We start from the raw sequence: 27,227 nt of genomic DNA on the forward strand, positions 1-27,227 counted from the left end.
AATTTAGTTTTTAACTAGAAACCATTTTTCTTTTTCAACCAGCAAAAACTTTTATAATAAATAAATAAATAAATAAATAAATGAAATGTTGTCAAAACACTTGTCCTTTAAAGTTCTGACAAGTTCTCCACTAATGTATAACACTACGGTATGATTTTGTCTGCATTAAAATCATACCCTAAACTAACCTAAAATTTTTTGGTTTTGGCTGAACGGTGAAGATAATACTAGTTTGCGCAGAACAGGTTTGCTATAGTGTGTTTGACAAGCCTCCCATGCGGGTCATCATGTATTCAGAACAGGTTTGCTATAGTGTGTTTGACAGGCCTCCCGTGCGGGTCACTCATCATGTATTCAGAACAGGTTTGCTACAGTGTGTTTGACAGGCCTCCCGTGCGGGTCATCATGTATTCAGAACAGGTTTGCTACAGTGTGTTTGACAGGCCTCCCATGCGGGTCACTCATCATGTATTCAGAACAGGTTTGCTACAGTGTGTTTGACAGGCCTCCCGTGCGGGTCATCATGTATTCAGAACAGGTTTGCTACAGTGTGTTTGACAGGCCTCCCGTGCGGGTCACTCATCATGTATTCAGAACAGGTTTGCTACAGTAATTTGTATCGGAGCATTTTACCTGTTGACACTTTTATATTTTTACTTGTTTTTTTTTTTAAATTCCTTGCTATTGCCGTTTCTTCACAGTAAACACTGGCCATAGACACATTTTCATGAAGTAATAACATGAGATTTACTTGTGCCTTATTGTAGCTGAACGAAACCAAACAAAACCTGAAATTTTACTTTAAACACGTCAAATAAAACAAAACGATATGACATTGTAAAATGAAGGGAAAAAAGACTCACCGTTTTGCTTCTCGTTTATTACATTTCATAACAAAGTTGCAAAAAAAAAAAAAAAATTATATATATATATATATATATATATATATATATATATATATAATATATATATAAATATAAATCACTCCAAGTTGGGCACTGTTTAAGCGAGGCATTTCAGAATGACGTGCTTGGCTTTATTCTCATTCGCGCTAAAGCAGCACAACACTTTTTTGACGCAGAGAGCACTATGCGTGCGCACGCATAATCTGGTTTGTTTAGTTTTTGCTGTCTAAAACGTTTAAATAGAGGCTCAAGAGCTGCTGTGTTGATCCTGTGTGTTTTTTTCTATATTAATCTCTCATATCACATAGAGCTCTTTTTCATTTGCCATGTTTGAAACTGTAGCGCAACTTTTGGCGAGGTGGTAAATAAGTACAAGGTATTTTTGTAATTTCTAGCGAATACAAACATCTGAATTTTGTATCCGACTGCATGTCAAAAAATATTTGTTTGGATATTTGTCCCAGCACTAGTTTTAACCAAACTGAACATACATGTTTTTAATTGAGGTTTTATTAGAAAAAAAAAATAGAACAGTGTTTCAGGGCAAGTCCTGTCAATGTGGGCTCGCTGAATTAAGTAGGGGTGCCCTTTTTAAAGGACTTGTGTATAAGAAGTGTATGACAGGTAAGGCTTGTAGAATTATTTTGTGAGCTGTAACCATGACGTTGTGCTGTCTTGGCACTATGCTTGCATTGCTGTAGTGCAGGTGATTCGTTGACTTGGACCTGATTGCTGGCTCGGGCTTGACATAATGACACGTTGTTGTAAGATTAAGTGCTGTAATTAGGTTTCAGCCGCAGTTTTGTATTGATCGTGGATGTAATGAGGAGCTTCTTTGCTGCAGTGGCATAGCGAGAGCAGATCTATTACGCTGACACAGAGACAAGCACAGTGCTCGCTAATAATCGTAATGGAGACGAGCCAATTAACTAGAGAGCTAAATACTGAATTTATAAGCTTGAGTTACTGTTATTTCCTCATGCTGTCTTGTACTTTTCACCTACAAAGACATGAAGTAAAAAACGTACACATTGATTCTGGGCACAGAGTAGTACTGTTACTGTAATAGAAAATCTAATTGGCTTTTAAATCAGGTTTGGGAAGGACTGTTGTTGCAATGCTATAGGCGGAATGTTTTAGTAAGTATTATATTTTCTGTGGCCTACTTTAGGAGGAACTTTCTGATATATTAGTTTCCTCTTGCTACCTGAAGAAGTGACTCCAAAGCTAGTGTAGTTTTACATATTGTCTAATGCTGTGAAGAGCTGTCAGAAAAACGTTGAACTAATACTGCTTCTGAGCCCTAATACTATTCATTTATTATCTAGCAGCAGCACAAATCCATGCAATTAGTCTAATGTATGATTATGAAAATAGCTGAATATCTACGTGGCCTGTGGTTTTTAACCACCTGTAATGGCGGCGCAATTCACTTTAAAAAGCAGTTGCCTCAGACGCGCTTTGATCTTTATGCAGTTAATTTAAGTTTTAAGAATGTGATGAGGCAAAAAATGTACCAACCTATGTTGTCGTGCACAAAATCCTGCATGGTCATGTGATCACTAACAACCAATCAAAAAGATTAGTTTAACCATGACATTTTATAAATGATATACTATAGCCCCCGATGAAATTGCATCACAATTGAATTAGACGCGATGGTTCAGGTCAAACGTAGCCAGTTTGAAACACACAGCAGTACAGACAACCTGAGCAGGCTGTTATAGCTGTGCTGGACCAGCCACCACTGAGCTCATTACATTGAAACCGCAAGGCAGAAGGAACCCTTATAAAAATATCCAAAAGGCTGCATCAGCTAAATAATCCTGAAGCATCCAGCGTGTTTCCTAATGCTGGTATCAATGTTCCCATGGTAACTAGGCACTCTTTGATTGAGATATATAAATCAGAAGTAAACATCGATCAGACAGATTAAACCAAATAAATAGCCAAGCAGATGTAGGGAAACTAAATAGCCTCACTAGTGTATACAGACCAGGTTAGTGATAAAACATTACCAATTCTTACAGGCAATTACATTGAGCATCTCTTAGAGGAGTGTAACGACCTGACAACCCCCCAAAGAATAAGGTTAGAGAGCAGATACCCAGAGAGAGAGTGAACCACATGAAACCCCAAGAGAAAGACACCAAACACAGGGATCATGACCCAGCAGTACAGTACAGAAATCTGTGAGAATCAAGGCTACAGTTATAATACATGGGCATCCACTATTCATGCCCCTTATAAAGTCACTGAGATCCTTCTGCTTCCCCATGATTGTTGCTGAATAGTTGCACATACTTCTCATAACTTATAAAAGTTTGTAATGGTCACTCTGCACAACTGAAGCAGCTGCACTGTCCTCCCTAAGGAGACACTACTGGCGCGATTCCTATAACTAAATAAGTCAGCAAGAGCGACATAGAGCAAAAGCAGGGACGTCAGAGGTGTCAATTTCACAAACAACCAGTTTATTGTTGTGAACAATAATGTCAACAAATGAAATATGAACAAAGGCCAAAAAATAACACAAAGGAGAAATAGGTGAAGTGTCCGGTGGGTCTCAAATAAACCCCCACACAAACACAAAATCAATGCACAGACAGACAGAGAAAGATAAAGGTGAATGAAATGATCACAGGTGGTAACAATAATAAGCCTGGATGGCAATGGATGGTGCAAGAAAGTTGGGCCTAACAAGTCCAGCAGAGCAATGGAATTGAAAACCAAACAAAGTAACACAAGAACAAAACCAAAAAATACAGGAAGCAAAGTATCAAATTAAAGTAGAACAAATCCAAACAGAAAAGGAATGATCTCACCAACAGATAAGGAGGTCCAGCAAAGAGTCCAGTAATGATGGTGATTGTAGAAGGCTGAAAAAATTGAGTATGTTGAAACTGAATCAGTCCAGTAGTGCTGAGCAGAATGGTGAACTGTAGTTGAAAAAAAATCAGGAGGCTCAGAAAAAAATGAACACATAAAACAAACACTAAACAGACCTTAATTAAACAGCTACACTTAAACAAGTAACAGTGAAATGAAAAGAAGAGTTTAGAGAAAGTATACAATAAAAAAGAATAACTGAACTAGAATTATCTAAAGTAGTTTAAGTTCACTGATATTTTAAGTCTGCTCCTGAGATTATACCTAAATCAAACCGCTACATTTTGAGAATTACTTCCCTCCGCATCTGCTTTACAATGAACAGTATGTTTCTTCAAAGCATTCTGTGATTGGATTTAAATTACTGAAAGATAGATTCCAAAAATCCACTCAGCAGTGCTGAATACCAGAATCCCACGCATTCTACTGCTGTAATATTGCCATTCAGATAGCAGGCAGCAACTCATTTTAAACATGTTACCCGTCAGCGGAAGGTCTTTGGAAAGTGGGGTTGAAAAGGTAGGGAATAAGGTATTCCGAAAACATACATGGTATCCCTTAAAGCACACCCTACAGCTATGTTTACATCTTTACAGAAGGGATGGACACTCACATCACTCTTAACTGCTCAAGTGGCTCAGAGGAAGCATTTAACAGAAGGTGCATGCCTGCCGCCTGCAGGAGCAAATATAGGAATAGTTCAGAGATCCCCTCACCAACATATCGCCAGCCAAGTCACTACAAATAGAGGTTAGCAGCCAGACTATTTTGACATTTTAATTCATCCATCATACAGAAAGACCATGATAACCATAGTATAATAAACATAACTGATGTGCCTGAATGAGTCTCTCAAAAATGTATGTTTTGATGCAGTTAAATATAAATTGTTTTTCCCGGTTGTGTATTGTAAAGTAGTTGTGGTGCAATAGTATTAAAAGTATTGTTGAATACAGGGATTCTTAAACTTTTTGGACAGCACCACCATTGTTCATGTTTCTTATATAAAAATAGTTACTACCTATAGTAAAAAAAAAACATGTGAAAGTTTCTGTTTTTTCTTTACACTCCTTATTTAAAAACTTGGGACCCTTATGTGCTGTTCGTGTTTGTCTGTCACAGTCCACATGATGAACACAATATCTGCCTTGATTATGCACCGATCTGAACCGAACGTTTGTCATACAGTCCTAGCCTTCGCATTTGACTATAATCCAATAAACTATTTGTTGTAAATATGTTTACCTTTTGGGTACTGTGCAAGTACAAGATGCACAATAAGGGAAATCATTTTCACCCAAAAATATTTTTCTAAACATTGCAGTGTATCCAGTTCATCCTCCCTCCTGAGTGGTGTATTGTGGGAACAGAGGACCAGCATTGCTGCAGGAGGGAGCATGATCTGGATGCACTGTGATCCTTTTCTCCTGGCGAATGCTCCAGAATTAATGTTGATTCATGTTCCATGATCTGTGATTAAAAATACCCCAGTCCTAAATATGTTTAAAAATATAAGGCTGTGATACGGGACACAGTAAAGGTAAGGCGCTGTGTTCCTTGTGAACTTCACAGGGTGTTGTATAACACTTTAAAGCAATTTGAAATGCTCATTTCAAGTACAATTTGACAGTTTTCACTTGCTTGTGCAGCTAAGTAACCGGCACAAACTGCAGTAGTGCTATTACTTGTCCGGTAACAATAGTCTTCCCTCGGGGCAATCATTTTCCACTATAGCCCTCCTCTCCAGTCCATATTTACTATATATATTGTGACAAAGTTAGTCCTTCTTTGCGTACTTTGTTCACAAGTATGAGCGGGGACAACACAATAGACACAACAAGTGTAAGTTTATTTTAAACAGGATGTTACCTGCGTGTTTATTTTCAAGGGAAGTCCAATAATCAGAGTTGTAATGTTAATCCAGAGTGTGCCAACAATCAGGTAGTCATCCAAAATAGGGTCAAGAAAGCCAACAGGGTTATCCAAACAGTCCAGGGTCATACACAATATTGCAATCCAGAAATCAATAGAACACACAGAAATCTTCTCAACACACAGCACCAAACTCCTTCTACTCCCCTCTCACTATGGTGCTGTCAGTTTGCTCCTTTTATAGGGCTGGTCATTACCCTTGATCACCTGCAGGTGTGCTGACATACCTTAATTACCTGGTAAGGATCCTGGGTAGTGTAGTTTGTGGTGGGCGACCATTTTGGAAACTGTAGTCCTATTGGGACCTCCATTTTGTGAACGGACAAAGTCCTAACAAAATCTCTGCCCTCACATATCTCCCATTCAGGACCATGCCCTGAGGTTTATCACATATCCTCCCCCCCAGCATCGACCCCACGGGTCGAGCGATAGCAGCAAAAAAAGAATGGACACGGGATAATCCATCTGCATTTCCCATGTCTTTCCCTGCCCTATGTTTGAGTGTAAAAGTGTAAGGCTGCAAACTCAAAAACCACCTCATCACCCTGGCATTTTTGTCCTTGGACCTGTGCATCCAGGTAAGGGGGGCATGGTCACTGATTAGGGTAAATTGACGGCCTAGCAAGTAATACCGTAAGCTCTCCAAAGCCCATTTGACCGCTAGGCATTCCTTTTCAACAATTGCGTAGTTCTTTTCGCGGGGTTCCAGCTTCCGGCTTAAGAAGAGAACGGGATGTTCAACCCCCTCTATCTCCTGAGACAGTACGGCCCCTAGCCCCACCTCAGAGGCGTCTGTCTGTAATATAAACTCTTTTCCAAAATCAGGGACAACCAAGACTGGATCACTACACAGGGCTTCCTTGAGGCTACTGAAGGCCTGTTCTGCCTTGTCATCCCACTTAACCATATTGGGTCCCTTGGCCCTAGTCATTTCAGTAAGTGGAGTTGCTATTGTGGCAAAATTTGGTATGAACCTGCGGTAATACCCTGTAATACCCAGGAATGCCCTCACCTGCTTCTTGTTGACAGGTTTGGGCCAACCCTTTATAGCTTCCACCTTTGTTATCAGGGGTCTGACTATTCCCCTCCCTACCTTATACCCCAGGTATTTGGCCTCTTCTAGACCTATACTGCTTTTGGTTGGGTTAACTGTCAGCCCGGCCTTTTTAATGGCGTCAAGTACGGCCTGGACTCGAGGCAAGTGTGACTCCCAGTCCGGACTGTGAATCACCACGTCGTCCAGGTAGGCTGCCGCATATGCCCGATGGGACCGCAATATCCGGTCCATAAGTCGTTGAAAGGTGGCCGGGGCGCCATGTAGGCCAAATGGTAATACAGTATATTGGAACAGCCCGTCAGGGGTCGCAAAAGCTGTTCTTTCTTTAGCTCTAGTAGTTAGGGGGACTTGCCAATATCCTTTTGTAAGGTCAAGGGTGGTGATGTAACGGGCTTTCCCTATCTGATCTAATAGTTCATCTACTCTTGGCATAGGGTAAGCATCAAACTTTGAGATCTCATTTAATTTCCTGAAATCGTTACAGAACCGCCACGAGCCATCCGGTTTGGGAACCAAAACTATAGGGCTTGACCACTCACTGGTGGACTCCTCAATAACCCCTAATTCCAACATTTTCTTTACTTCTGCCCTTATGGCTTCCCTACGAGCTTCGGGGACCCGATACGGTCTCATATTCACTTTCTTCCCTGGTGTCGTGATAATGTCATGCGCTACCACCTGTGTCCTACCTGGTATCCCTGAAAACACCCTCTTATTTTTTCCCACAAAACCTTTCACCTCGTGTGCCTGTTCTGGGGAAAGTGTAGGTGCAATGTTGATTTCAGGTGTTCCTACCGGTGGGATGGGATACGTTTCGATCGCCATCAAAACATCTCTGTCTCTCCAAGCTTTTAATAAGTTGACATGATATATCTGTTCAAGCCGCCTTCGGCCTGGCTGTCGGACTTTATAGTTCACTTCCCCTACCCTTTCTATCACCTCATATGGTCCCTTCCATGTGGCTAGCAATTTACACTCAACAGTCGGGACTAAAACCAACACCCGATCCCCGGGTTGAAACACCCGTAGTGTGGCCTGTCGGTTATTGGTAAAACGCTGGTGCTCCTGTGCCTGTCTCAAGTGTTCTCTCACGATTGGGGTGACGGCTGCTATCCTATCATGCATGTTAGTGATGTGCTCGATCACACTATGATAGGGTGTGGACTCATGTTCCCAGGTTTCCCGTGCTATGTCTAATATCCCCCGTGGGTGCCTCCCGTACACTAGCTCAAAGGGTGAAAATCCCAGTGATGACTGTGGAACCTCACGTATGGCAAACATCAAATATGGTAACATGAAGTCCCAATTCTTCCCATCCTTATCAATCACCTTACGTAGCATAGATTTCAAGGTTCTGTTAAATCTCTCCACTAGGCCATCTGTCTGTGGATGATGCACTGAAGTACGTAGCTGTTTTATGTTAAGGAGCTTACAAAGGTCCGCCATAACCCGTGACATAAATGGGGTGCCCTGGTCTGTAAGGATTTCTTTTGGGATGCCCACCCGACTAAACATGAGCATAAGCTCCTTTGCTATGCCTTTAGAGGCCATGGTACGCAACGGGATGGCTTCAGGGTATCGAGTGGCATAATCCAAAATAACCAGAATGTACTGGTGCCCTCTGGAGGATTTCGGTAATGGTCCCACTAAATCCATTGCTATCCGGTCAAATGGTGTTTCTATTATGGGAAGAGGAACTAGGGGACTACGAAATGCCGGTTTAGGGGCAGTCTGTTGGCATTCTGGGCATGAATTACAATGCTGGGACACATCTCCATAAACACCTGGCCAAAAAAACCTTCTTAATACTCTCTCCCGAGTTTTTTCCATCCCCAGGTGACCCCCTAATATATGTCCATGGGCCAAATCAAGTACTGTCTTTTTGAAACCAGCAGGTACCAGCAATTGTTCAATTATTTCTAATCCTATTTTATCCACTCTATACAACAAATTATTCTTCATCATAAAGTAGGGATAACTGATAGGCATGTTTTCTGTATGTATGGGGGTCCCATTAATTACCTTCACATTTTCTTTTGCATGATATAGGTTAAGATCCTGTGCTTGCGCCGTCCCAAAGTTAATGGACGATACTTCCAAGTCAGGAAAATCAATGTCCTCAACTACTGGGTGGACTGACAAGGGGTTAATGCCTTCCCTACTAGTGCTGGTACTGGGTTCTTCCTGATTGACACCCGTACCTGGGTCACTACTGGTACTAGGCCCAGGGGCGTTAAGCTCCTCCTTATCATTATTGTCTCCTACTAAAACCTTTACACGTGGCTCATCAAAGTCCACACCATTTTTTCCCTTAGGTTGTGGGATTGAGGCTGCCTGCTTTTGGCTCTGAGGGTTAAAACCTCCCTCTAGAATTGTGGTGGGCGGTTCCAATGTGCCCTTGTTTGGCCCCAATTTTGTGAAATTAGGAAAATATCGCCCCAGTATTACATCATATGGCATGGAGGGTACAACGCCAACCTGATAATCAAGAGACCCTGCATCTGTCTGAATATGTACTAATGCGGTGGGGTATTGGCGTGTGTCACCATGTATACATGTAATACTGACACCCTGATCTTTATCCAATTTTTGGGTCTGCACCACATTTTCGGCAACCAGTGTAATCATGCTTCCGGAATCGAGCAAAGCTGTCACCTCTCTCCCATCAACCTTCACAGTACACATATGTTCATGATTGGGATTTTTTCTCTCAGAAACAGCAGTTACAACAGGACAGGAATACAAGACAGTGTCTGCTTCATTCTCATTACCCATATTGCATTGCATGGGCTCTTCTTTAAGAGGACAGTGTGCAGCAATATGTCCAACTTTGTTACAATTATAACAAATAGTAGGTCGGGGCCATGACCCTCTATACACCGGCCCTTTACTGTCAACTTTTGCCAGTGTCCTTGTTTCTACCCCCAAGTCTCGTACTGTCTTTACAGCGCTCCGCTGTTCATCTTCCCCCAAGTTCCTAGGAACAGACTTACCCTGTCCGCTGGTTCGCCAGGGCCTGGGGAACGTATGTCTGTCATCCTGCCACTGCTCACCGGACTCTGCTGTGTAATATCGCTCAACCAGACCGACCAGGTTGTCAGCAGAAAGAGCTTCATTCTGCCCGACCCAGCGACGAACATCCCTGGGCAGACATCGCTGGTAGTGGTCTAGGACGACGGCCTCAACGATCTCAGCTGATGAGTGGGCCTCAGGCTGTAGCCATTTTCGAGCCAAATGGATGAGGTCAAACATCTGGGTTCTGGGGGGTTGTCCGGGTTGATAGGACCATTTATGGAACCGGTGAGCCCTCACTGCATTGGTCACTCCAAGCCGCAACATTATTTCTGTTTTCAGTTTGTCATAATTTTTTGAGTCTTCGACCTCCAGATCGAAGTAGGCTTTCTGGGCATCTCCGGCAAGATAAGGTGCGATGAACCCTGCCCATTGTTCTTTTGGCCACCCTTCTCTCTCAGCCGTTCTCTCAAACGTGGTGAGATACGCCTCTACGTCATCCTGCGGAGTCATCTTTTGCAGATAGTGGTTTGTGCGTATCTGTTGTGCTACAGGCTGGGGTTTTGGTCCAATCCTGGAGGCGAGCTCCTGGATGCTTGTTTTCAACTCTTTAGCTACTTTTTCTTGCTCCTCCCGCAGCAACTGGTTTGTGGTGTGCTGGATCTGTAGCGCCTCCTGATGCATCCGCATGGCATCTTGATGCGCCGTCTGCTGGACCCTGGTTGCCTCCTGCTGGGCTGTAACAGCTTGCATCAGTGCCTGTACAACTGCCTCCATTTTGCTTTCACAGAGTCTCAGTTGCTCTTTTCAATTTTGTATTTGTGTTGTCAAATGTAGTAGAATTGCCCGCATTCTCCACCAAATGTGACAAAGTTAGTCCTTCTTTGCGTACTTTGTTCACAAGTATGAGCGGGGACAACACAATAGACACAACAAGTGTAAGTTTATTTTAAACAGGATGTTACCTGCGTGTTTATTTTCAAGGGAAGTCCAATAATCAGAGTTGTAATGTTAATCCAGAGTGTGCCAACAATCAGGTAGTCATCCAAAATAGGGTCAAGAAAGCCAACAGGGTTATCCAAACAGTCCAGGGTCATACACAATATTGCAATCCAGAAATCAATAGAACACACAGAAATCTTCTCAACACACAGCACCAAACTCCTTCTACTCCCCTCTCACTATGGTGCTGTCAGTTTGCTCCTTTTATAGGGCTGGTCATTACCCTTGATCACCTGCAGGTGTGCTGACATACCTTAATTACCTGGTAAGGATCCTGGGTAGTGTAGTTTGTGGTGGGCGACCATTTTGGAAACTGTAGTCCTATTGGGACCTCCATTTTGTGAACGGACAAAGTCCTAACAAAATCTCTGCCCTCACATATCTCCCATTCAGGACCATGCCCTGAGGTTTATCACAATATGTATATGTATATGAATTACACACTGCTGTGCAAAAGTCTTAGACATGCTGCATTTTTCTACTGTGATTCTACTATTATAACAACCTTGACTTGCATAAAGAAGGAAAAATATTGAGTGAAATAGCTCACATCACTCAATTTTCAAGGTGTAATATATGAAGCATAATCAACAAGTACAGAGAAACATCATCTGTAATTTGACAAACCCAGGACTGGAAGACCCAAAAAGCTGTCTAACGAGGATGAGCAATACATGAAGGTAACATCCTTAAGGAATAGAAAGACGATATGTGTTGAATTGACAACAAAACTGGCAGAAGGCACAGGTGTCGTTGTGCCTCCAACAACAGTCCAAAGCACCTTTGACTTTTTCCAGTCCTGGGTTTGTCAATTACAGATGATGTTTCTCTGTACTTGTTGATTATGCTTTGTGTACTACACCTTGAAAATCGAGTGATGCAAGCTATTTCACTCAATGTTCTTCTTTATGCAAGTCAAGGTTGTTATAATAGTAGAAAACACTAGTGGAGGCTTTGAGTAAATTGTTGATGCTCATAATTCATCAGAGTAGAAAAATGCAACATGTCTAAGACATTTGCACAGCACTATATATATATATATATATATATATATATATATATATATATAATTTCTAGAAATTTCTCAAAAACAAATAATTATATGAAAAATCTTTTGTAGCAAAAGTTTTGCTTTTGTGGATGAGGGAAAAAAATTACAAGAAATACTTTTTTATTTCTGCAATTTTTTGGTAAAACTCCGAACATTCTACAATTTGACTACAACTGTATGTATGTATGTATATGTATGTATGTGTGTGTGTGATTATATATATATATATATATATATATATATATATATATATATATATATATATATATATATATATACAGACGTGCTCAAATTTGTTGGTACCCCTCCACAAAAAATGAAGAATGCACAATTTTCTCTGAAATAACTTGAAACTGACAAAAGTAATTGGCATCCACCATTGTTTATTCCATATTTAATAGAAATCAGACTTTGCTTTTGATTTTTTATTCAACATAATATTGTAAATAATAAAACAAATGAAAATGGCATGGACAAAAATGATGGGACCGCTAACCTAATATTTTGTTGCACAACCTTTAGAGGCAATCACTGCAATCAAACGTTTTCTGTAGCTCTCAATAAGACTTCTGCACCTGGTAACAGGTAGTTTGGCCCATTCTTCCTGAGCAAACTGCTCCAGCTGTCTCAGGTTTGATGGGTGCCTTCTCCAGACTGCAAGTTTCAGCTCTTTCCATAGATGTTCGATAGGATTCAGATCAGGACTCATAGAAGGCCACTTCAGAATAGTCCAATGTTTTGTTCTTATCCATTCTTGGGTGCTTTTAGCTGTGTGTTTTGGGTCATTATCCTGTTGGAGGACCCATGACCTGCGACTGAGACTGAGCTTTCTGACACTGGGCAGTACGTTTCGCTCCAGAATGCCTTGATAGTCTTGAGATTTCATTGTGCCCTGCACAGATTCAAGGCACCCTGTGCCAGGCGCAGCAAAGCAGCCCCAAAACATAACCAAGCCACCTCCATGTTTCACTGTAGGTATGGTGTTCTTTGCTTTGAAAGCTTCATTTTTTCATCTGTGAACATAGAGCTGATGTCTGAGATGGTCTTGTAGCCTTTACCTTTACCATGCTTGTCTTATTATTTTCTTTCTGATCTCCTCAGACAACTCTCTCCTTTGCTGTCTCTGGTCCATATTCAGTGTGGTGCACACAATGATACCAAACAGCACAGTGACTACTTTTCTCCATTTAAATAGGCTGAATGACTGATTACAAGATTGGAGACATGTGTGGTACTAATTAAAGAAACTAATTAGTTTGAAACATCACTATAATCCAATTTTTTCTAAGGGGTACCAACAAATGTGTCCAGGCCATTTTAGAATAATTTTGTAGAATAAGCACTAATTCATCTCTTTTCACAACTTCTTTGCTTTATTCTATGACATACCAAAGGCATGCAAGTATACATGATAAAATAGCTTTTAATTTCATCACTTTTCAGGAGGAATGAAGCATTATTTCAATGAGCTGTAAGGGTGCCAACAAATTTGAGCACGTCTGATTATATATATATATATATATATATATATATATATATATATATATATATATATATATATATATATATATATATATATTATATATATATATATATATATATATATATATATATATATATATATATATATATATATATATATATAATGTATTGTTTTGCAGACAATCAGTTTTGTTTGCAGGCAACTAGTGATCTGATTTGCACTTTTCATTGGGACAATCACAAAAAATCCCTTAAAGTCTATCCCTTCGGTTGTATCGCAATACAAGCTCATTGTAGTTCACCAAATGGTTCTTGTTTAAAGAATGTGTCGTATAGTTGGTACGAATACATACTCTCTCATTTAATGTTTATCTTTTAACAAAACGCATTTGATCATGTTATGCATCATACAAGTAGCCTATCAGGCCCATGTATCGTGAAACACATCGTATCGTGACCTACGTATCGTGCCACGTATCATGGTATGTCTCGTGACCTGCGTATCATGGTATGTATCATGACCTGCGTATCATGGTGTGTATCGTGACCTGCGTATCATGGTGTGTATCGTGACCTGCGTATCATGGTGTGTCTCATGACCTGCGTATCATGGTGTGTATCGTGACCTGCGTATCATGGTGTGTCTCATGACCTGCGTATCATGGTGTGTCTCGTGACCTGCGTATCATGGTATGTGTCGTGACCTGCGTATCATGGTATATATCGTGACCTGCGTATCATGGTATGTATCGTGACCTGCGTATCATGGTATATATCGTGACCTGCGTATCATGGTATGTCTCTGTGACAGTCTGGCTCGCAGTGGTGACGTCACGGACCAGGAAGTAGAAACCAAAACAGTGGATGGGCGGTTGAAGCTGAGTGCTGGTGCACTCAGCGTATTTAATAAACAAAACAAAACAAAAGATTTAACAAAACACCAAAACACAAAACAAAAGGGCACGAGGGCCAAACGAATGAACAAACAAACAAGTAAGTGATGTGCTGGGAAATCCAGCACGTCTTAGCAATTGTTTTTCTAAATATGGCTTTCGCTCTCCGCTCTCCCGTACTCTCCTCTACACTCTCACCCCGAGTGCATAGTGCTGCTGGTTTATATACTCTGGCCGAGGGATTAACTAGTTGGTAATTATCTTATTATCCCTCGGCCAGAGTCTGCACGCGTTTGGTAAGGATGCATGACTGTCAGCTAGTTAAATAATCAGTAGCTGATCAGCCATGCATCCTCACGGGGTTTTTAAATATAATAACAAAAGACGCGGCGCTTTTACCCGCGCCGCAAACAAAAATACAAATAATAATAAATAGGGGCGGGACACTCCGCCACACATGCCCCCCCTTGTGCGCAGCACACATGGCCTTTTCGGCCACCTCCCCCCTTAGTCCCCAAAGTCCCGGTTAGCAGTCCCGGCGCAGGAACAGGGGCAGCAGCGGACCAAAGGTGGCGGCCACGGTGGGATGTCCTCCTCCCACCCAAACAGCCGTAGTGTTCCAATGGCCCGCGCACCGGCCAGCTCCTCTGGCCAAAAAATTTTTGGGGGTGGTCTCCAGACCTGCCCCCCCTTCTTCATGGCCGACAGCTCCCCTCCGTGGGGCTCTGGCCACCCTTTCTCCTGCAGCGAAATTGCTGCGGGGGAAGCTGGTCTCCTGACCTCCCCCCCCTTCTTCATGGCTGACAGCTGCCCTTCACGGGGCTCCAGCCACAGTATTTCCTGCCGCGAAAGTGCGGCTGGGGGAGCTGGTCTCCTGACCTCCCCCCCCTTTTCCATGGCTGGCAGCTCCCCTTCGTGGGGCTCTGACCACATGATCTCCGGCCGCGAAAGTGCGGCTGGGGGAGCTGGTCTCCTGACCTCCCCCCCTTTCTTCATGGCCGGCAGCTCCCCTCCGTGGGGCTCCGACCACAGTGTAGTGACCCCAGGCGAAGCAGGATCCCTGGCGACCCCAGGCAAAGCAGGATCCCTGGCGACCCCAGGCAAAGCAGGATCCCTGGCGACCCCAGGCGAAGCAGGATCCCTGGCGACCCCAGGCGAAGCAGGATCCCTGGCGACCCCAGGCGAAGCAGGATCCCTGGCGACCCCAGGCGAAGCAGGATCCCTGGCGACCCCAGGCGATGTGGAACAGGCAGCCCCAGGCGATGCGAGGCAGGCATCCCTGGGTGGTGCGAGGCAGGGCAGGAGCAGTCCTTCCCATGACGGTGGATGTGGAACCAGCAGGTATTCACCCTCTGCTGGTGGAGGTGGGAGGGGAAAGCAGTCCTCCCACAGCGGCTGAGACGGAACCAGCAGGTATTCACCCTCTGCTGGTGGAGCTGGGAGTGGCAAGCAGTCCTCCCACGGCGGCTGAGGCGGAACCAGCAGGTATTCATCCTCTGCTGGTGGAGGTGGGAGGGGCAAGCAGTCCTCCCACGACGGTTGAGGCAGAACCAGCAGGCATTCATCCTCTGCTGGTGGAGGTGGGAGGGGCAAGCAGTCCTCCCACGACGGTGGAGGCGGAACCAGCAGGCATTCACCCTCTGCTGGTGGAGGTGGCGGAGGCAGAGGCAGCTCTTGCTGCTCTGCTCCTGGTGATGGTGGAGACAGAAGCAGCTCCTGCTGCCCTGCTCCTGGTGGTGGTGGAGACAGAGGCAGCTCCTGCTGCTCTGCTCCTGGTGGTGGTGGAGGCAGAGGCGATGGGGCGGATGCTGGCCACTCAGAGGGAGGCTGTGGCGGTGCTGGCTCCCTCTGCTGTGGCGGCTGGGCTGGTGTGTGCCGTGCTCCCTTCAGCAGCATAAATAGAGGCTGCTGGGGAACACCAGCATCCTGCCCTTCTCCCCCCCAGAAAAATTCAGGGGGTTGAGCCTGTAACTCCTCCCCTTCTGGCTCTTGGGACTGCAGCTTGGGTCCTAAGGCTGTGGAAGCGCAGACTTCCACCTCTTGGGCTATGGACGCACCGACTCCCCCCTCTTTGGGCTGTGGACGCACCGACTCCTCCCTCTTGGGCTGTGGACGCACCGACTCCTCCCTCTTGGGCTGTGGACGCACCGACTCCCCCCTCTTGGGCGTAGGACGTTCGGGCTCCTCCCACTCGGGCGTAGGACGTTCGGGCTCCTCCCACTCGGGCGTAGGACGTTCGGGCTCCTCCCACTCGGGCGTAGGACGTTCGGGCTCCTCCCCAGGCTGTGGAGGCGAAACCAGCAGGCATTCTCCCTCTGCTGGTGGAGACAGTAGCGATGGCTCCTCTCCCTCTGATGCTGGAGACGGTAGCGATGGCTCCTCTCCCTCTGATGCTGGAGACGGCAGCGATGGCTCCTCTCCCTCTGATGCTGGAGACGGTAGCGATGGCTCCTCTCCCTCTGATGCTGGAGACGGTAGCGATGGCTCCTCTCCCTCTGACGCTGGAGACGGCAGCGATGGCTCCTCTCCCTCTGGCGCTGGAGACGGCAGCGATGGCTCCTCTCCCTCTGGCGCTGGAGACGGCAGCGATGGCTCCTCTCCCTCTGGCGCTGGAGACGGCAGCGATGGCTCCTCTCCCTCTGGCGCTGGAGACGGCAGCGATGGCTCCTCTCCCTCTGGCGCTGGAGACGGCAGCGATGGCTCCTCTCCCTCTGGCGCTGGAGACGGCAGCGATGGCTCCTCTCCCTCTGGCGCTGGAGACGGCAGCGATGGCTCCTCTCCCTCTGATGCTGGAGATGGCAGCAGCAGGGTCTCTCCCATATCCGCAGCCAGGTAGTTGAACACCATGGCTGCGATGTCTGGGAGGGAAGCTGGGTGGTGTTGCTGTTCCCAGGCCTCCCAGCGCTCCCCATCTCTTGCCCACAGGAGGTTGATCACTGCAGGGAGGGCTTCCTCATAATCCCTCCCCGGCTCCACCAGCCAGTCCCAGACTCCCTCAGAGGAGAGTGCATTCGTCCTCTTTGGAGGATGCAGGTCCTCCCTCACTGGACGCTCTGGCTCCTCTTTCTCCTGCCATGGAGGGGGTTGGTCTGGTGCCACGTGCCCAACCTCACCAACCGCGAAGCACCACTCCTCACCCTTCAGGCAGGTGAGGCAGATATCCAGTGTGGCAAGGTAAGGCTGATGTTGCTGCGCCTCCTGCTGCTGTTGTTGCTGCTGCTGCTGCTTTCTCCTCCGGCTACTTTTCCCCATTTTTAATTTGAAAAAAAAACGAACAAACAAAAAAAAACGCACTTTTCAATCCTGGTCCGGCTGTTGGAGGCGTTGTTTGTCCCACGCAGGACACCATATGTGACAGTCTGGCTCGCAGTGGTGACGTCACGGACCAGGAAGTAGAAACCAAAACAGTGGATGGGCGGTTGAAGCTGAGTGCTGGTGCACTCAGCGTATTTAATAAACAAAACAAAACAAAAGATTTAACAAAACACCAAAACACAAAACAAAAGGGCACGAGGGCCAAACGAATGAACAAACAAACAAGTAAGTGATGTGCTGGGAAATCCAGCACGTCTTAGCAATTGTTTTTCTAAATATGGCTTTCGCTCTCCGCTCTCCCGTACTCTCCTCTACACTCTCACCCCGAGTGCATAGTGCTGCTGGTTTATATACTCTGGCCGAGGGATTAACTAGTTGGTAATTATCTTATTATCCCTCGGCCAGAGTCTGCACGCGTTTGGTAAGGATGCATGACTGTCAGCTAGTTAAATAATCAGTAGCTGATCAGCCATGCATCCTCACGGGGTTTTTAAATATAATAACAAAAGACGCGGCGCTTTTACCCGCGCCGCAAACAAAAATACAAATAATAATAAATAGGGGCGGGACACTCCGCCACAGTCTCGTGACCTGCGTATCATGGTATATATCGTGACCTGCGTATCATGGTATATATCGTGACCTGCGTATCATGGTATGTCTCGTGACCTGCGTATCATGGTATGTGTCGTGACCTGCGTATCATGGTATGTGTCGTGACCTGCATATCATGGTATGTGTCGTGACCTGCGTATCATGGTATATATCGTGACCTGCGTATCATGGTATATATCGTGACCTGCGTATCATGGTATGTCTCATGACCTGCGTATCATGGTATATGTCGTGACCTGCGTATCATGGTATGTGTCGTGACCTGCGTATCATGGTATGTCTCATGACCTGCGTATCATGGTATGTGTCGTGACCTGCGTATCATGGTATGTCTCATGACCTGCGTATCATGGTATGTCTCATGACCTGCGTATCATGGTATGTATCGTGACCTGCGTATCATGGTGTGTCTCATGACCTGCGTATCATGGTATATATCGTGACCTGCGTATCATGGTATGTCTCATGACCTGCGTATCATGGTATGTGTCGTGACCTGTGTATCATGGTATGTGTCGTGACCTGCGTATCATGGTATGTCTCATGACCTGCGTATCATGGTATGTGTCGTGACCTGCGTATCATGGTATGTCTCATGACCTGCGTATCATGGTATGTCTCATGACCTGCGTATCATGGTATGTATCGTGACCTGCGTATCATGGTGTGTCTCATGACCTGCGTATCATGGTATATATCGTGACCTGCGTATCATGGTATGTATCGTGACCTGCGTATCATGGTATGTGTCGTGACCTGCGTATCATGGTATGTGTCGTGACCTGTGTATCATGGTATGTATCGTGACCTGCGTATCATGGTATGTGTCGTGACCTGCGTATCATGGTATGTATCGTGACCTGCGTATCATGGTATATGTCGTGACCTGCATATAGTGACCCTGCTTATAATGACCCTGCTTATCGTGACCTGAGTATCATAAGAACATAAGAACATAAGAAAGTTTACAAACGAGAGGAGGCCATTCAGCCCGTCTTGCTCGTTTGGTTGTTAGTAGCTTATTGATCCCAGAATCTCATCAAGCAGCTTCTTGAAGGATCCCAGGGTGTCAGCTTCAACAACATTACTGGGGAGTTGGTTCCAGACCCTCACAATTCTCTGTGTAAAAAAGTGCCTCCTATTTTCATTTCTGAATGCCCCTTTATCTAATCTCCATTTATGACCCCTGGTCCTTTTTTCTTTTTTCAAGTCAAAGAAGTCCCCCGGGTTGATATTGTCTATACATTTTAGGATTTTGAATGTTTGAATCAGATCGCCGCGTAGTCTTCTTTGTTCAAGACTGAATAGATTCAATTCTTTTAGCCTGTCTGCATACGACATGCCTTTTAAACCCGGGAAAATTCTGGTTGCTCTTCTTTGCATTCTTTCTAGAGCAGCAATATCCTTTTTGTAACGAGGTGACCAGAACTGAACACAATATTCTAGGTGAGGTCTTACTAATGCATTGTAGAGTTTTAACATTACTTCCCTTGATTTAAATTCAGCACTTCTCACAATATATCCAAGCATCTTGTTAGCCTTTTTTATAGCTTCCCCACATTGTCTAGATGAAGACATTTCTGAGTCAACATAAACTCCTAGGTCTTTTTCATAGTTCCCTTCTTCAATTTCACTATCACTCATATGATATTTATAATGCACATTTTTATTGCCCGCATGCAATACTTTACACTTTTCTCTATTAAATTTCATTTGCCATGTGTCTGCCCAATTTTGAATGCTGTCTAGATCATTTTGAATGACCTTTGCTGCTTCAACAGTGTCTGCCACTCCTCCTATTTTTGTGTCGTCTGCAAATTTAACGAGTTTGCTTACTATTTCAGAGTCTAAATCATTAATGTAGATTAGGAATAGCAGAGGACCTAATACTGATCCCTGTGCTACACCACTGGTTACCTCGCTCCATTTTGAGGTTTCTCCTCTAATCAGTACTTTCTGTTTTCTACATGTTAACCACTCCCTAATCCATGTGCATGCATTTCCTTGAATCCCTACTGCGTTCAGTTTGAGAATTAATCTTTTATGCGGGACTTTGTCAAAAGCTTTCTGGAAATATAAATAAACCATGTCGTATGCTTTGCAGTTATCCATTTTCAATTTTGCATCCTCAAAAAAGTCAAGTAGGTTAGTCAGACATGATCTCCCTTTCCTAAAACCACGCTGGCTGTCTCCCAGGATATTGTTACCATATAGGTAATTTTCCATTTTGGATCTTATTATAGTTTCCATAAGTTTACATATAATAGAAGTCAGGCTTATTGGTCTGTAGTTACCTGGTTCGGTTTTGTCTCCCTTTTTGTGGATCGGTATTACGTTTGCTATTTTCCAGTCTGTTGGTACAACCCCTGTGTCAAGAGACTGTTGCATGATCTTGGTTAGCGGTTTGTAAATAACTTCTTTCATTTCTTTGAGTACTATTGGGAGGATCTCATCTGGCCCAGGGGATTTGTTTATTTTAAGAGCTCCTAGTCCCTTTGACACTTCTGCTTCTGTTATGCTAAAGTTATTTAAAATTGGATAGGAACAGGTCGACATGTGGGGCATGTTGTCCGTGTCCTCCTGTGAAAAGTAATCATTTAATATATTTGCTATTTTTTTTTCTTCATCTATGATTTTGCCATTTGTGTCTCTTAGACATTTAACCTCCTCTTTGAATGTTCTCTTGCTGTTATAATATTGGAAAAACATTTTGGAATTGGTTTTAGCCCCCTTAGCAATATTGATTTCTATCTCTCTCTTGGCCTTTCTAACTTCCTTTTTGACTTGTGTTTGCAGTTCCAAGTACTCTTTCTGTGTGCTTTGTTTTTGGTCATTTTGTTTTAGATTTAGATTTGTCTACTTTTGGGATGTAATTGTTTTGTGCCTCTAGTACTACATTTTTAAAAAACAGCCATCCTTTTTCTGTGGATGTTTTCTCTATTTTACTCCAATCTACTTCTGTTAGTCTCTGTTTCATACCTTCATAGTTTGCTTTTCTAAAATTGTAAACCTTAGCTTTAGTCATTACTTTTGGGGTTTTAGAAAATATTTCAAATGAGACCGTGTTGTGGTCTGTGTTTGCCAATGGCTCTCTGACCTCTGTTTTAGTTATTCTGTCTTAATTATTTGAAAAGACTAAATCAAGGCATGCCTCCCCTCTAGTCGGTGCCTTGACAAATTGCGTTAGGAAGCAGTCATTTGTCATTTCCACCATTTCACTTTCGTCCGTCGTGCCCCCCATTGGGTTTTCCCATTTTATATGGGGGAAGTTGAAATCCCCCATCAGTATGGCTTCTCCTTTTCTACACGCATTTCGAATGTCATTGTACAACAGATTATTTTGGTGCGTATCGTGACATTTATGTATCCTTACACCCCAATGTACATGTCATTTGCGCAGGGGGCTGATAATATTAAATATACCTGATGTTTCATATCTCATAATGGGTTAATTGTAACCCACTCCAGGTGAACAAATTTTATAAAGCTGTATAGCAATGATATCTTTCTTGCAAAGATGGCCCAAGGGGACACAGGCTTTGTTACAGTACAGTTACACCACAACAGATCACACTGCCAGGACTGTGACAGGTGCATTACATATGTCTTCATTCCAGTAAATGGAGGGTTAGCTCTTGGGGAGGGTCTGGTTGGAATGAAGTATCAATGTATCAAGCTCCCTGAGGTTGTTTAAAGCATTGCCAAAGAGGTCCCTCAAACCCTTTGTTGTGTGCATTTAAAAGTAACAGTGCAGCTCTGCTACATTCATTAATATCTTGGATATTGTAGCACCATTCAAAAATCAGAAAGTGGTCTTTAAAAGATTCTAACCTTGGTTCAATGAAACCATACGTATGCTTAACCCTTTGCTCAACCAGGACCAGGTGTTTTTTGGCTGTATTTGACTCTCTTGCTATATTCACTAAAAATCTATTTTTTACAGTAGCATCTTTGAAATGGTGTCCTTTTTTTCAGAACACTCTGGGGAACATTATAAAGTACATCAGAAACCATACAAACTTCGCTTTTTTTTTTTCAAGAAAATCATTACATTTAGATATGCCATTTAATAACAATGACAAAACTCTCTTGGTTCTTGCTACATCAAATCTTTTTCCTTGATTGATCCGCTAACTAATCTAGTTCTGAAGATGAAATCCACTATATGTGCTTGTGGCAAAGTGGCTGATTGTGTGCAGGTGCAGGAGTGATGCAGTGCGTGCAGAAACAAACAAGGAGAGTTATAATCCAGTTGGAAAGGTATTTTTATTATATCCAGGTCTGGTGACCCCGGCATTACACAACAGGTGTACTGTGCAGCTTAAATAACAACAGGTTGCAGTCCCAAATAATAAACACAAATATATCTGCCCCACAATAATACAAACATGGTCACCGGTCCTGGGTGCGTGCAGTAGTGCTCGTGGTGGGTGATACAGTTTATTAGTGACAATCATGCAGTGCTGTTCCGGGTTAGTGCTGGCCCTTGTCGACAGCCCGGAATCGTGTTTAGAACATAAGAACATAAGAACATAAGAAAGTTTACAAACGAGAGGAGGCCATTCAGCCCATCTTGCTCATTTGGTTGTTAGTAGCTTATTGATCCCACAATCTCATCAAGCAGCTTCTTGAAGGATCCCAGGGTGTCAGCTTCAACAACATTACTGGGGAGTTGGTTCCAGACCCTCACAATTCTCTGCGTAAAAAAGTGCCTCCTATTTTCTGTTCTGAATGCCCCTTTATCTAATCTCTGAGGCTGTGTGGTCCAGTGGTTAAAGCAAAGGGCTTGTATCCAGGAGGTCCCCGGTTCAAATCCCACCTCAGCCATTGACTCATTGTGTGACCCTGAGCAAGTCACTTAACCTCCTTGTGCTCCGTCTTTCGGGTGAGACGTAATTGTAAGTGACTCTGCAGCTGATGCATAGTTCACACACCCTAGTCTCTGTAAGTCGCCTTGGATAAAGGCGTCTGCTAAATAAACAAAAATAATAATAAAAATAATCTCCATTTGTGACCACTGGTCCTTGTTTCTTTTTTCAGTTCAAAAAAGTCCCCTGGGTCGACATTGTCTATACCTTTTAGGATTTTGAATGTTTGAATCAGATCGCCGCGTAGTCTTCTTTGTTCAAGACTGAATAGATTCCATTCTTTTAGCCTGTTTGCATACGACATGCCTTTTAAACCCAGGATAATTCTGGTTCCTCTTCTTTGCACTCTTTCTAGAGCAGCAATATCCTTTTTGTAATGAGGTGACCAGAACTGAACACAATATTCTAGGTGAGGTCTTACTAATGCATTGTAAAGTTTTAACCTTACTTCCCTTGATTTAAATTCAACACTTCTCACATTTCTCACAATGTATCTGAGCATCTTGTTGGCCTTTTTTATAGCTTCCCCACATTGTCTAGATGAAGACATTTCTGAGTCAACATAAACTCCTAGGTCTTTTTCATAGTTCCCTTCTTCAATTTCAGTATCTCCCATATGATATTTATAATGCACATTTGTATTGCCTTACACTTTTCTCTATTAAATGTCATTTGCATGTGTCTGCCCAGTTCTGAATGCTGTCTAGATCATTTTGAATGACCTTTGCTGCTGCAACAGTGTTTGCCACTCCTCCTATTTTTGTGTCGTCTGCAAATTTAACAAGTTTGCTTACTATACCAGAATCTAAATCCTTAATATAGATTAGGAATAGCAGAGGACCTAATACTGATCCCTGTGGTACACCACTGGTTACCTCACTATATTTTGAGGTTTCTCCTCTAATCCGTACTTTCCATTTTCTACATGTTAACCACTCCCTAATCCATGTGCATGCATTTCCTTGAATCCCTACTGCATTCAGTTTGAGAATTAATCTTTTATGCAGGACTTTGTCAAAAGCTTTCTGGAAATCTAAATAAACCATATGGTATGCTTGCAATCATCCATTGTCAATGTTTCATCCTCAAAAAAGTCAATTAGGTTAGTTAGACACGATCTCCCTTTCCTAAAGCCAAGCTGGCTGTCTCCCAGGATATTGTTACCATATAGGTAATTTTCCATTTCAGATCTTATTATAGTTTCCATAAGTTTCCATATAATAGAAGTCAGGCTTATTGGTCTGTAGTTACCTGGTTCGGTTTTGTCTCCCTTTTTGTGGATCAGTATTACGTTTGCTATTTTCCAGTCTGTTGGTACAACCCCTGTGTCAAGAGACTGTTGCATGATCTTGGTTAGCAGTTTGTAAATAACTTCTTTCATTTCTTTGAGTACTATTGGGAGGATCTCATCCAGCCCAGGGGATTTGTTCATTTTAAGAGCTCCTAGTCCCTTTAACACTTCTGCCTGTTATGCTAAAGTTATGCTAAAGTTATTTAAAAGGAACAGGTCGACATGTGGGGCATGTTGTCTGTGTCCTCCTTTGTAAAAACCTGTGAAAAGTAATCATTTAATATATTTGCTATTTTTTTTTTCTTCATCTATGATTTTGCCATTTGTGTCTCTTAGACATTTAACCTCCTCTTTGAATGTTCTCTTGCTGTTATAATATTGGATAAACATTTTGGAATTGGTTTTAGCCCCCTTAGCAATATTGATTTCTATCTCTGTCTTGGCCTTTCTAACTTCCTTTTTGACTTGTGTTTGCAGTTCAAGTACTCTTTCTGTGTGCTTTGTTTTTGGTCCCTTTTAAACGCTCTGTAAAGTGCCTTTTTTTGCTTAATATTTTTTTTTAATCGATCTATTAAACCATTTTGGCCATTTTGTTTTAGATTTAGATTTGTCTACTTTTGGGATGTAATTGTTTTGTGCCTCTAGTACCACATTTTTAAAAAACAGCCATCCTTTTTCTGTGGATGTTTTCTCTATTTTACTCCAATCTACTTCTGTTAGTCTCTGTTTCATACCTTCATAGTTTGCTTTTCTAAAATTGTAAACCTTAGCTTTAGTCATTACTTTTGGGTTTTTAAAAAATACTTCAAATGAGACAATGTTGTGGTCTGAGTTTGCCAATGGCTCTCTGACCTCTGTTTTAGTTATTCTGTCTTTATTATTTAAAAAGACTAAATCAAGGCATGTCTCCCCTCTAGTCGGTGCCTTGAGAAATTTCATTAGGAAGCAGTCATTTGTCATTTCCACCATTTCAATCCCGTCCGTCGTGCTCCCCACCAGGTTCTCCCATTTTATAGGGGGAAAGTTGAAATCCCCCATTAGTATGGCTTCTCCTTTTCTACATGCATTGTTTTCTTTGTCCGGATTTAACACCTGGGCTTCAAGACTATTTCTTATGTATAGCGCTACCCCCCCGCCTCTTCTGTCCTACCTGTCTTTCCTATACAGTGTGTACCCACTAATATTATATTCGCCTCCATCACCCTCAGACAACCAAGTTTCTGTAACACCTATCACATCGTAGTTACTTGTTAGTGCAGTAGCTTCAAGTTCTAACATTTTGTTTCTGAGACTTTAGCATTAAGATAAATACATTTAATAGTTGTCTTACGTGAGATGTTGCCCTTGTTTTGATGTGGTCTCCCTTCTGTTTTTTTGTTTTCTCCACCCTTCCTTTCTAGTTTAAATGCTTCTGGACCTCCTCAAGGATCCTTTCTCCGAGTAGATTGTTTCCCTTTCTGTTTAAGTGCAGTACGTCCCACCTACATAGATAGTCCTTGTTGTAGAATGTGCTCCAGTGTTCAAGAAAGGTGAAGCCTTCCTGTGTGCACCACTATTTCAGCCATGCATTTTGATTTTATATTTCCAGCTGTCCATATGGTCCTTTGCAAGGTGCCGACAGTATCCCAGAAAATACCACAGTTTTGGTCTTGTCTTTTAATTTCCTTCCTAGCTCTCTGAATTTGTTTTGCAGGGATGTTGGTCTGTCTCTTCCAATGTTGTTTGTACCGATGTGGACGACTACTACCGGGTCATCTCCTGTTCATTCTAGGAGCCTGTCCACGTTCTCAGTGATGTGCTTGACAGAGGCTCCTGGAAGGTTGTTGTAGTAAGGGGGTCCAACTGCAGACTGAACTTGCTGTGTTTCTCAATATGGAGTCCCCAACAATCATGACCTCCCTGCTTTTTGCTGCCTGGCCAGCACTGTTTATAGGGTCCTGGATGTTGTTCCTTTCATTCTCTTGATGTTGGTTTTAGTCATCTAAATGTTGAAGTGGCTCAAATTTGTTGGAGGTTTGGATTTCTGGTGGTTGTGTTTGACAAAGTTTATTTTTTCCCTGCTTCTGCCTATCTGAACCCAGCTGTTTCGACTCTCTTCCATCTCCCTGGTGGCTTTCAGTCTGCCGTCTAGTAATATACAGAACAAGACAATTACAGACAAACAAAATAAACCACAAATTTTTATCTCTCACAGGGTCTCTCACAGTCCTTACAATTCAAAAGTTTAAACCAAACGAAGGAATAGATTGCGATTCTCCACCCCCTTTTATGCCGTCACACATGATCCCTTGGTAAACGAGTGCAGCCGCCTCTCCAATCTGCGGCTGTCACGTTGTTTCCCCTCCAGGTCAATGCGTTATTGCAATGGAGTCTCGCCCCTTTCCAGGCTGGTTGACTTCCCTTGAACCCTGGGAAAGAACTGTCAGACCAGCCCACCCAGAGAACTCTGTTCTCGCTGCTTAGCGCCCTCACAGGTCGGGAGGGAGATTTACAACCAAGAATCATTGTATTTCTGTCACAGTGCTTTAGACCCTATTCCTACTAAACTGCTTTCTCTCGGATTAATACTACCGTTTTAAGTGTTATCAATAGTTCCCTTTCATCTGGTATTGTTCCCGACTTCTATAAGGTTGCTGTAGTAAAACCATTGCTTAAAAAACCCACTGGATCCAAAAGTTCTTAACAAATTCAGGCCTATTTCTAATCTCCCCTTTTTATCCAAAGTTTTAGAGAGAATAGTAGCTAATCAGCTTCATACATTTCTTGCCGTACATAATATATATGAGAAACTCCAGTCACGTTTGACCAGGTCTTTAAATGTTTAAATGCATAAACTCTAAAGTTCCTATCCCTGATAAGACTAACCGTGAGTTTGTGTCTAATCAGAAAAATAAAATAAGGTGACATTTTGTCGC

At 43.2% G+C, this 27,227-nt stretch overlaps 1 protein-coding gene across 1 annotated transcript in view; it reads left to right on the forward strand.

Annotated features, from left to right (window-relative positions):
• LOC117400903 (biogenesis of lysosome-related organelles complex 1 subunit 1) overlaps positions 1-27,227 on the forward strand; it is a 66,548-nt gene that overhangs the window by 11,946 nt on the left and 27,375 nt on the right. The window lies entirely within an intron of this gene.

The sequence above is a fragment of the Acipenser ruthenus genome, chromosome 42 (genome assembly GCF_902713425.1).
Source record: "Acipenser ruthenus chromosome 42, fAciRut3.2 maternal haplotype, whole genome shotgun sequence".
Classification (NCBI taxonomy): domain Eukaryota; kingdom Metazoa; phylum Chordata; class Actinopteri; order Acipenseriformes; family Acipenseridae; genus Acipenser; species Acipenser ruthenus.